Below are 13393 nucleotides of genomic sequence, written 5' to 3'. Positions count from 1 at the left end.
CTATGAAATTTGAATCTGGCATGAGGGAAAATAGTTCATGTGCAGTATTAACAGCAAGTGGTATGCATGTCGTTGGAATTGTCCATTGTTATGTGTGGATAACATGTTTTTAAAAAAATGTCAGATACATTCATTAAATTGATCTTAATGCTATGGCTCCAACACCACATGAAGTCAGTCAACATTTAGAAACAATTAGCTTGTGATTGAGAAATTGCAAATATTTGTAAGAGATCATGCATCTTTCATTCTGTAAGAAAGTCATTTTCTATGAAGATAGGGTTAGATTGAGTAGAGAGTCTATCAAAACTTCCACTTAAAACATTTCTCGTAAGCTAGTGGCATTGAAGAGATGAAACTAACATACCCAATAACTTTTGACTGACCTCTTATAGCAGAATCTAGCTTGAATTTTATTAATGAAAATTTACTGCTTGGATCCTTGTGTATACATTGTAAGTGCTGAATTTGTTTTCAGTTTTGATCTAACTCAAGGTGCATTATTTTTTAAAGAGAAGATATATGTTGTTCGTTTTACTAGCCTGAATATTATTTCTCCTTCGAATACATTCCCCAATCACCTTGCATTTAGAATATTACTCTGCTACCTTGTGAATCCAGCCTTCCTAAAGATGAAAATTGACCTTTTCTGTCCATTTCAATAGATGAAGGGCAATAACTCTTGCCCATTACCTCCCCTTGGCTCTACTAGGTGTTGCCAGTTTTTTGCTTCACTGCTGTACTGGGTAACATTGTCCAGTTTATCTTCCGACAATCGAAGCCAATTTGTGTTCTAATCAACTCATCCAGCGTTCCTTTGGAATTTATTTTGCTGATTAATCATTTGCTTAAGATTGTATACATTCTTTTTCACACTTTCTGCCAAATTTGAGTGATTTTGTCACCTTTAGGGACTTTGTCCTCTTAACACCATGTCACACTATGCTATCACTGACCTCTGCAAGGTCATTACATGTTAGTGTGACTTTTTTGCTTGCTGTTTGTAACAGATGGTTTTAGAGAGTTACTAATTTATGCTTTGATTTCCCTTCTTGTGTAGTTTCAGTAGAAAGGTCAACTAAATTCTTTAAATGCATAAGTTCAAAGCATAGTCTCTAACTTTTGAATGCGATGCTGACTTTTTCACTTCCTTCGTTAGTAGTGGGTAATATATTATTTATATTAGCAAGTTAGTAACTTGATGACTTACTAATTTATGTCATTTAAATGCTGTATATTTAACTTCAGATCATGGAAGTCTACCATGACTCTTATTTTGTTTATACTAGTTATTTGCTTGCATTTCTGACTCATTGGGGGAGTGCTACCCAATTTTAGGTTGCCAGATGGCATAAGTCCCCGTGGATGTCCAAGCATGGTCTCTGGGCTTATTAGTCAAGACTGATAGGGTTTGTTCTGGATCCACTGGATCTAATTCATAATAAAACAGCACCATCACCCACCAATGTGCTGTTCCAACATAGGGACCTTTTTGTTGAATTGGCCCAACCAACTATGATTTATGCGGATCTTAGTGACAGAACGGTCCATCTAACTGTACTGTTAGTGACATGCTCTTTATATGATGGGGATTTCAGTGAGAAATCTGTTTGTCCAGCCAGACCCTTTGAGTGTCCGGTACTGGTGATAGGCAGACCATCTTCTATAATGTCAGCTTCCAGGCTGACCATTTGACAGGCAAACCAGCTGGTTGTCCCAGAGTGCCGGACTTCTGTATGTTTACTGCTGGTCCACAACTAGCGATGTTTTCATAGGGATGGAATTGAGTCTTCATACCACCTGGTATGTCTTCTCAAGAGCTGTAAGTAGACCCAGATTGGGCTTCAGTGCACAGTGAGTGTGACAGAAGTCCTTCAGATCCCTATCTTTCACATCAAACTCAGACCTGCCCATGGAATGGACTGAAGTTTAGCTTTCAAGCTGCTGTCAAGGACATTTATAGGGCGTTGGCTACTTCAGAATGCCCTCCACCCACTACCGTTACTCTCAAGAATTGGTAGATCTCAACAAGGAGGAAGAGACGTCATTATTCTGGGTCCTTCCCCAATCGGATAGACTTAAGGCAACAGACGCCTTCAGTATTTGTCTTCTAGCACTTGACACAAATAAAGCAGCTGTTCATATGTCCACTTGTCTGTTTTATAAGGTGGACAAATGTGCTCCATGTCTGTCAGAACTGGCTCATGATGTCATTGCACCTTCTTCATTGTTGGATTTGGCCTCAGTGGCACCTTTCACACTTGATAAAGACATCTGGCAATAGCCTTGCTTGGGAGGAGATGGCCAGGATTGCTGGTCAATACTTTGACGGGTTCTGCCAATTTACTCCTGATATGACATGTTGCATGCCTGCAATCTACATATCTCAGATCTTGTCATACCCTCCCTTTCAGGATGACCTTGTTCTGGTCACCATTGCTTTGGAGGAAGAGTAGATGAAGTTCAGAGGCAGGCAGCTCAGGAACTGCCCTTCCAATGCGCTGCTCAACTTACACAGGCATTTAGAACAACTCAGCCCTGCCAGTGTGAAGGCACCAATATCGATCCCTAGGAAGCAGTCATACAGAGGCAGTAAGAAACTGAATTTTGAGCTCACTGCATCTCCCTGTTCACTCAAATGAGGAGGGTGGTGATCCAGGTCATTCGGAGGGGCTTCAGGTTTTGTTCATGAACAATCCCCTCCACTCTCCTCTTCTCCCGTCTTCAAATATTCACCGATGCCTTTCTACAACAGAAGATATGGTCACTCATAAAAAAAGGCATGGAGCTTGGGCAAAGACCACAATCTCTGGGGTATTGTTCAAGGCTGTTTCTTTTTCAGAATGCAAACAGCAAGTTGAAACCCATCATCGACTGGAGTCGCCTCAACTAGTTCAAGATGGAGATGGTGAGTTCAATCCACCTCTCCATTTGATGGGACTAGTATGCCCTCAGTCTCAATCTGACCTATGCATATTTTCACATCCCTATCCACCCTGAGTCATGAACATTTTCTTTGTTTTTCTTACTGCGACACAGTTTATCAGTTCAGAGATCTCCCTTTGGCCTCAACATCAGCCCTTGGGCTTTTACCGAGATTATGGATTGTGTTGCCACCCTGTTCTGATCAACATCATCTAGAACAATGACAGTATACCTGGATGACATCCTCCAGCAACATGCTAAGTTTTATTCAACCCTAAGGCAGGAACAATTTCCTCTCTCTGTTAGATCATCCAGGCAAATTTCTAGTGAATGGGGAAAAGTCAGACCTCCATCCATCCCAGAATTTTGTCCATCTGGACATGGAATTTTTAACCAACCAGAATCAGGTGCAACTTCCTTGTGTTTGTGTAATCAGAATCGTCAAGCTCATTGATCCATTTCCAACAGGACATGGATTTCAGTGAGAGAGTTTTTGCATCTCCTTGGTTTATTCAATATGGCAGTGGACTTGATCCCGCTTGGCCAATGTTTTTTAGACCAGACATTGCGAGCACACAAGTTTCCTTGATTAAACAGTTATGATCACTTCCCAGATTTGATCATTCCTGCATCATTGGTGCAACCCAGGTTGACTGACTGATGGGAATCCCGCTGGAGAAGCTCAAAGTGGAAATAATGGTAGTTACTGATGCCAGTGCGCACGGTTGGGATGCCCACCTGTTGCCAACCTTCACTACTTTCAGAGAACATGGGAGCCAGAGTAATGGCTTCTACACATAAATAACCTAGAAATAAAGGCAGTCATAATGCCTTTCACTTCTGAAAAGACTTTGAGGCAAAAACAATCCTCGTTAGGTCCGACAACTCTGTGGTGGTGACCTATCTCCTCAAAAAGGGAGGCACCAAATCACTCGGCCTGTGTGTTCTGAATCGGTAGTTTCTTTGTTGTTGTGATGATCTCCATATCAGCATACAAATCAAACACATTCCCAGCATCCTCATTCTTGGCAGACACTCTATGCAGAAGAGGTCAAGTCCTTCACATGGAATGGTCTCTCCATCAATCTGTCTTCACTCAGATCTGCGCACTTTGGGGCTGTCCAAAGATTGACCTCTCTGTCACAAGGTGGAATCACAAGCTACCCACCTTAGTCTTTCCAGTTTCAGACCCATATGCTTAACCATGGATACACTGTAAATCATTTGAGAGGGGTTGTGTGCATTTGCCTTCCCTCCCACGGTACTGATACTGAAAATAATCCTGAAGTTACAGGGTCAGAATGGCAAGATGATTCTGATAGCCAATCTCAGATGGGACAAGTCCTCAGTCACTGATCTACTTATTCTAGTGACAGATATGCCCAGGAAGATTCTGGTGAATCTTCTCTGGCAACCACAGTCACGGGTGGTTCGTCTGTGCCAGGACCGTCATCTTCTTCTACACGCTCAGTTCTTATTGAGACAAACAAACCTTCAATTGTGGAGAGAATCTTGAGAGCAAGATGACCCTCCACTCTGAGGGCTGATGAGGGAGAGTGGTGTGTTTTCAGGGACTGATGCCATACCAACAACATCGTCCCTCTGTGTGCCTCAATCCCTCAAATGGACGACTTTTTTCTCTGACTTTTTGAGGAGAAACATATGGCCCCAATCTCTTTCAAAGGCTACTGCTGCATGATACTGGACACATTCTGGTATCATGGCAGACATGATTTGGGCATGATATAGACCTCTCGGATCTTTTAGACCTTTGGTTTCAATCGACCAAAATCCCTCGCTCTGTTTCCAGATGGAACCAATCCTGGGTTTTAACAAGGCTTGATTAAAATCCATTCAGATCTTTAGCCAACACTTTGCTAATGTCACTATCATACAAAAAGTCATGTTTCCTGATAGCTTTAGCTTCTGCATGCAGGGTAAGTGAGCTACATGCCCTTTATGTTAACCTGAACTCTCTTCAGTTTAGATCAGATGGTTCGGTGGTTCTCTTGACACAACCAGGCTTAAGTTTGTGGCCTTAATAGGTTACCACCTGTCCCTAACCAAAGAGTCATTACTTGTTCGCTCTCTTCCATACACAGGTCAAGAACAGCAGCCAAGCAAGATCCTGCTCGTGCTTTCAATGCACAGAGACATGTGGAATGAGCAAATGCCTCTTCCTTCTGGTGTAAGCCATAACACAGGATAAAACTCCTCAAGCCCTTGCTTCATGGCTGAAGTGGGTTGTACGCTTGCAGTACTCAGATGTGTCACCAGATCAGAGGCTCCTCATGAAGATTACTGCTCAGAAGCTTCGAGCCATCTCTGTGAGCCTCACGTTCAAAAGCAATATTTCGATCAGAGATATATTAGAAGCTATTGGCTGGCATGCAGAGTCAACCTTCTCGAGTTTTAATCTAAGAGATTTAGCATCACAGAGGCAAACCTTGAATCTGGTAGGTTCAGTGGCGGCAGCACAGATGGCCACCATGATCCAACTAGATCAGCCTGTTAGGTTCGCTGGATTCGCTGGTGAAATTTTGTAGGTAAGAAGATTTCAGTATTCGTCTTCTTAACTGTACGTTAGGAACACAGGTCAAGTGATCCCAGGCTGTGTTGCTTATGTAATTAGGAGAACAGGTTATCATTCACATGGGGAATCCAGCTATTCTTCCCTAGAAGGATACCCGAGGTAGAGGTCAGATTATCAGCATCCTGTCCTCAACGATTATTACTTATTCTTCTAATGTAATGTGATTGGGGAATGTATTTGAAGGAGGACGCAAATTTTTAGTAATTTATGTTTCTCCGAGAATACTTGCCCAATCACATTACTTAAAAACCCTGCCAACTACTCCACCATGTGAGTGTCCTCATTAGTATCTTGCTCAGCTAAGAACTAGTGACACCCGGCGGTGTCAAGGGAGTCTATTGAAATAAATGATTTTTGTCTTATAGTAGGGCTGGATTCATGATGTAGCAGGCTAATATTCCTGATGTAATGTGTTTGGGTAAGTCTTCTCGAAGAAACATAATTTACTAAAAAATTTGCATTTTATTATTATTATTATTATTATTATTATTATTATTGACACTCCAGGTTAAATATACATGAAAATCTTAAAGGACATGCTGTTTCTCCCTGTGATGAGTCTCACTTTTTGCCACGACACACCACCTTTTCATATTCTGGTCAACCATGGCCACTTTGCACATTTAAAGGCTTAACTTAAGTAAACAGGCAAGAGGCCTGTATAACTAATTAACAGTTAATCGTTATCATTGCAATGATCCTGTGAAAAGAACTGCCCCTCTGACATATATCAAAGAAACCATGTTCTATTGAGTGTGTATATAAGCACCAGCAATTGATTGGCATTTGAAAGATGCCCTATTTTGTTGTAATGGTGTTAAATTAAATTTTTGATGACACAAATATATCATGAAAGTAATCAAAGATTTCTCCAAGTCAGATTTGGAAAATATTGTCAGATCATCGATATACTATAATAATTTTTAAAAGAGTGCAGAAAAGCATGCTGACTTGCAAAAAATGAGTAGGTCAAAGTGTTCATTTTTTGAGGAATGGAAACGGGACCGACAAAAGGAAGCATAAAACAACAAAAATAACAAAAGGTGAAAGTTCCATTTGATTGGTGATATTTAAATTAATTATGAATTAAATATTGGTTGTGGACACGTTAGATATGATGTGTCCACTTGTGATGGATAAATTTGACAATTTTGTATAGTGGAGGTGGCTGCTGAAATAGCATAAGCAAGAATATAAAGATGGATGCCATCATGGTAGCCATATTTAACATCAGATCAGCACCATTTTAATTTTGGACCATCATATCTTTTTAAGATACCTTCTGGTGAAAACTCCATGTGATATGATTAATTTTTTGTAGGACTGTCAGTAATAGGATTTCCAAGATGGATGTTATGGTGGCCATATTGGATATTATAATATTTGCACACCCTCTCGTTTGTTTGTACCCTAATGGTTTTAAAAAAAAAAAACATTAAAGATATAAAAAATGCACAAAAATGAGTCATTTTATTCATTGATCAGTAATTTCTAACCCGATTGTCACCAAGTGGTCCCTGACACGCAAATTATTGGCACTTCAACACAAACAGAAGTTCACAACGTAAACAGGTAGACACTGAGATTGCTCGCTGTCCATTTACAATTTCGAGAATAATCTGTTACAGTAATATCTGTGTTGTCCAGTATTAGCAATATCTAGTTATAATGTTTCTAAAACAAATTGAACAAATAAATAGTAGGAACTCTTGTATGCATGTGTTCAAAGAGATGTAAATCCAGAACGTTATGGAATTATTGAGATTTTATAAAATGATGAATTACATTACATTTGTTGCTTGAAAGTAACTGATAGAAGATATGGTTTATACTAGAATACATACACTATCTTGTACCCTGATTTCTCCTTTGTATACATTACCTGATCATATTAACATTAAAAATATAAGCTACCTCCAGCTCTACGAAACGACAAAAATTCATCTTTTCTGTCTAGATAAATGGACCTTTCCAAAACTATTTGCAAAAGCTTAGGAATTTAGCTTGTTAAAATACTGGTATGTCCCATACAGAAAAATCTCACCAATTCACATGAGCTGCTCATAATTAGCTTGCACATGAGAACCTTTTTAGAAATGTATGCAAATTAGGTAGATTTTGCAAGCTCACATGTGCAGTTTGTTAGATCTTGTGAGCCAAGGAAAAACTAACCTGATTTTCACATGGTTGTGCAGATTTTACTGATGTGAGAATTTAAATTTTCACATCAAAAAGTAGAACTTTTCCATTACATATAACCATGTTTGAAAATAAGGCAGAGTTCCAATTTCTCACGTGAGTTATCACGTGAGAAACTTGGACTTTGATTCTGATAAACACGTATTTCAAATTTATTTAAAGTTGGATTTTCTCATGTGAGTTATCACATGAGCAATTTGGACTTAAATACTTTGTGCAAATGTTGAATGTTGAGCATCCTGTTTATAGTCAGATTGCACTTGCTGTTGCTTTGTTGTTTTCTTTTTTTAATTTTAAAACATTTGTCAATTTATTTTCTCACAGTGAGTTTTAGTCTTGTTTTGACCTAACAGTCTCCTTGTATTTGAACATATTAATGTTCATTTTGCTGTTCATAAAACAAACAACTCAGCATTAAGGTCTCATATAACCAGACTACCCATTAAACTTTAACAGCTGTCAAAGAAAGGAGTTAATACCTTGCATAACTGTTCGTGGTTGATGTTTAATTCAGTAATCCATGAAAAGGCAGGTTACAAATATAAAAAGGAAATGAACCTTTTGCCACAAAATGAATGCTACATAAAATAAACATATGATGCAACCCCTTTATTCAGAATTTATCAAACTTCTCAAACTCCATTACAGGCCACGTTCACTAAGCAAGGACCATGTAAAACAAATACATAGCCACATATCTGGAGGAGAAAAAAAGCACTGATGCGCAGTCCTTTTGGCTTAATAAACTCTCAGGTCCTTTCCTAGAAGATTTGAAGAGCATATACTACTTTGTTTTCTTCCATGCCTAACATTCGCACAAAAGTCAATAAAATCTCATACTGACTGAATTGTGTAATTTGGCATTTTACAGGTAATGATTTGCTCCATTGTCCTTTTTTCAGTGATTTTATTGTATGGAAATGCAGATCCAGCTTCTCTATTAGCTGTCAATGGATTCACTGTTGCTAAAACTAAATTATCACTGCCATTGAACGATAGTACTGTACATAAAATCTAATAAATCTGTAAGAAACTGCCTAATCCAGTCGTGTTTGATTGTATAGCTGTTTCACACTCTTTTGCACATGTATATTCTTGGCAATGGAAAATCTTGTTTATTTGCAGCCTTTTAAATGTTCTGATAGTGTCATGTAAAAGTTTATAAAAGAAGTTTGCTACTGAAATAATCATGAGACAAATCACTGACATTTCTGTTAACTTGCCTGTGACCCTGAGGTTATCAGAGTACACAGTGGAGGAAACGGCTTGTTAGAACCATTAGAGTGTCCTATGGGGCATGGCTCAGCCCAAGCTACTGCAAAAACATAAAAATTAGCTACTGCTATATTAATTAACTTATGATCAGGGTTAATTCATACGGTCTTTGAAGGTCTTTGACAGTTTAGAAAAAATGAGGTAGCATTTTCAAGGCCTTAAAAGTTTGGGAAAATCAAGCAGATTACCCTGAGGTCTTTAAAAGTCTTTGAAAACTGAAATAAACCCAAACCTTTTAATTTCTTTCCATAACCACAAATGAAGATGTCAAAGATTGTTGGATTCAGTTGTAGTTGAGTTTTCCTGGTTTCTTTCTTTTGATGACCCATTTAGTTTTATTTTATCATTAAACAATATTGTGGTATTTTTCATTCGTTTTATCATATAACATAACTTGTATACAAAATGTTTGTGAAAATAGGTCTAGGAAATCTCTGTTTGTGGTCTTTGAAAGTTTGGGAAAAGTCTTTGAATTTATCGTTCAGAATTCTGTATGAATCCTGTCAATGATATGAATTCACTTATAGCTCAGTTTTTATGAAACATCTGATAATAAAAATACTATTTATTTGATATATGAAATATAACATTAAGAAATACCTGAGTAAATATGTACAGTGGAGAGTAAAACCACAGGGGCTTGTATCGTTGCTTACAATTTAACTGTCAGTCATACATTAGTATAAAATAATAAAAGTATTATTTTATGCTACATGTATGACTGGCATTTATATTGTAATCAATGATATGAGCCCCTGTGCGTAAAACAACATGTTTACTAATAATTTACCCTTTATGGCACCTCAAATGAACTCAACAGATACTGCATGCTGACCTTCAGTGTACATGTTACTAGAATAGCACTTTAAAACCCAACAGACAGAAATTTGCACACAGACCATGTTCAGTTGGCAAGGACCACACTCTTTAGGAAGAAAATTATTTAATATTCTCCTGCACCATGTTTGCTCTTTCAATTATTTCTATGACCACAAGAAGGTGGACATTCAACATCTAGTGATGTTTGCATCGGTAACGATAAATGTTCAGTACAAAACAGAAGACATTGACGTGAGTTAGGGATTCATATTAGAAGATTCAAGGATTATGAAGGACTGGTTCTTTCCAGAGAAAGAGTAAGTTACGTTTATTTATTTTTTAAAACAATTTTCAGAGGAAATTCCAACTCTAATAAAGAGTATGTATAAGATGCTTCAAATTTTTTGATGTAATACACATGATACATATGCATTTCAGACTCTAAAACTTGACCCCCAGTAAGTTTTTTATTTTAAAAATATAAAAATTGGAAACCAGATTTTAAATATCTTTATATATTGCAAATGTACATATTTTGGAAAAATGTGTCCTAAAAGTTTAGGAGAAATCTCCCTGAGGACTGTTCCAGAAGTAGAGATGTCAAAAGTTTGGGAAATTTCTACTGGGTACCCATCAGTCCTTACGATAGGTTACCACGGTACACCATCAAAAGGAAATTGTATTCAATGTGAACGTGAACTGCTTTGTTGTAGGTTCACATGTGCCAACCCCGAAAAGAGGTGTAAGCATAATTATTACTAATATAAGTGGCAAAAAAGCATAATCTGAGCATAAAAAGAGTATATATTATATATTGCCATAATTACAGAAAACTGTTTGAAAAAAAATTAATTTTGCTACTTACCTTGATCTGCAGTGAAATTTTTTGTCACAGATCGGCTGAATTCATGTGGATTAGTAGTAAGGACGAGAATAGACACAAAAGAAATTGATAAATTATTTATGCATAACACTTACTTTTACTAGTCTACATGTCTACAGTAACTTTCGTGAATAGTCGTAAAGTCCACAAATGATGATTGATATAGTACCCCCAATCTGCCATGGTTCATCCCATAACGACAATCTGGTGCAACATGTTTTTAAGTTTAACAAAATCCCTCTTTAACATTTTTCAGTCATAATACTACATTTACACACATGGTGAATTTTTATTCGATTTTTTCTCTCAATGATATTAAATAACAAAGGTTTTTTTTCCCTTTATATTTAAATATTTCAGTGAAAAATTTCAGTCTGTATAGTTGTCCATTCTGTTCATTTTTTCCTAATATGGTATAAGAAGTGCATGTTACAGTAGCCAAATTTTTGTGTTGCCTTTGCCATGACAAAATATTTTTCCCGCCAATAAAATGGGTCCAGTAAACAAACATGTGAACAGCAGCCTTGACTTGAACAGCTAACACTTGCTCTAAGGCCACAAACTGGAGGCAAAAATTCTTTTATTTGAATTGCAGTATGTATTTTTTATAAATTTTATCGAATATTTTTTAATCAGTACTTACTGTCGGTGTTGATGAAAGGTATTGACCAGGTTAATGTTATCAGGATCGCAAAACAAGAGTGTTTAAGTCGCAAGAAAATTGGCACATGAACCATGGACAGGCACGAAGTTAGGACAGTCGAGCTTGAAATATCAGCATTGATTCTTAAATAGGTTCTGTGAGAAAGGATTGTACTATTGTATTATTATATAGTACATGTATGACAAGTAAATTGTAAGCAACCATACGTGCCCCTGTGATAATGAATAAATGCGTACATGACATAAACCTCAAACTGTAATCATTCGTCTGTCTTGATCTGAACTTGGAAAACTTTTTTTTAAACAGGTACCTGGTTGTTCATTTTATTACCTGGGTTATTATCAGTGGTAGAGCAATAAAACTGATATTCCAAGGGATGCATTTTCAGGCTGGGTTGGCTGCCTAAGTGTGTCCTTGGGAAGACAATTGGTTCCTATTTTAACTGTGTTAAAAGTGCCATCTAATCCAAACAACAATTATGTATTTTGCCTTTACCTTGTCAAATGAATCTACAAAAATCCACCTTACAGAATGTCTCAAATGCCGTGATCAGGAAAAAAACTTTTCATTTCCATTTCAGGTTTCATTTTTCAACAGTTCAAAACAGAGCCTGCTAACTTAAATTCAGTGATCAACAGGAAGTGCATCAATTCAAAGAGGACGATCTCCAAGTGAAAATATTGTTGCAGACTGGCATATGAATGTGTATACATGATGAAATTCAGAAGCAATAATTTTTATTCCACATTTTGTTTGCTTTTAATGTTTTGAAACAGTGAAGAATGGTTTTCATGTGAAGCAAATTTCCTGCAGTATCATTCATTATGACCTTAAAGTTTGTAGAATGAATGTGATGTATTAAATACAACAGATACGTACATACTTATATGCATGCATGCATACATACATACATACATACTTGCACTAGTTGTCATTTTTCTCGTGTGAGAAACCTTATTAAAAGATCGCTAACTGAACTCAAATAGGCTTATTATTACTTGATTTATGATCTTATTCTGTTTAATTCTTGAAAAAATATTGTATTCAATAAAAACTAAATACTATAGTTGTTTTTTGTTGTTCTTGCTCATGTTTTACTTTGGCTTTACAGAATACTGGGTCTATCTGTTAAAAGAAGGTGCTGTTCCAGTGATTGCCTATTTACCGTCAGAGCCTACTGATGTCCTACTTTCAGAAGGGATAAATACTTCTGTTCAGACTAAAGCTATCTCTGAAGATGATGAACTGCAGTTAAATAATTGCAAATGGAAATCTACAGTGACAGCTAGACCAATCAATCCAGCTGCATGCACTTTCGGATTATCAGAGGATGAATCAGTAATTCTGAATCAAATGTAAACAGCATTTGATGAATCAACAATTGCAAGTCATAATTGTTTTAAATGACCAGTTACATAATTAACCCTAAAACTATCATACAGGAAAAATCACAGGACATGTCAGCAGATGCTATCCACTTTCTTCTAAATCTTGGACATTCTGGGAGATGTAGACATAGGAGTCACAGCAAAAATAATAGGAACAGCAGTATTACCAACTGCCAAGTGGAATGTGGCAATAAAGTTTTTCTTCCACCAGCTCTCAAATCAAAATATGACAGTAAGTCATTGAAAGCAATCACATTACACAGGCTTGAAAAACGGATACCACACGTAAGTGTTTCAGTCCTGTAGACCCATCATTTGGAACTGTAACTGTCATTATGCATATCACCTATAATCTTGAAACTCAAACTTAATCAGGTAACATATTATTTTGTCCAAATTTTCCCTGTACCAAACCTATTACACGATATGATCATTGGATCTTCATTGGTCTCAAGTCAAGGAAACTCCAGCAACCAGCAATATTTAAACCTTGTTTTCTTTCCTTTATGATATTTCCTGGCCAGGTCAATTTTAGCTTTAGCTCATTTTGTTGATGTTTCACATAACTTTCTGCCAGTTTATAAGAAAACAATCCATTAAGATACAGTATATTCACAGAAAAATTCATCATCCTTGCTCATCATAGT

At 37.1% G+C, this 13393-nt stretch overlaps 1 protein-coding gene across 1 annotated transcript in view; it reads left to right on the top strand.

The window, feature by feature from the left end:
* Positions 1-13393, top strand: part of LOC149789307 (uncharacterized) — a 130836-nt gene that overhangs the window by 18847 nt on the left and 98596 nt on the right. The window lies entirely within an intron of this gene.

This window comes from Sinohyriopsis cumingii, chromosome 11 (assembly GCF_028554795.1).
Source record: "Sinohyriopsis cumingii isolate HCF-2022 chromosome 11, ASM2855479v2, whole genome shotgun sequence".
NCBI lineage: Eukaryota > Metazoa > Mollusca > Bivalvia > Unionida > Unionidae > Sinohyriopsis > Sinohyriopsis cumingii.
This window is presented reverse-complemented; position numbering and strand designations above follow the sequence as displayed.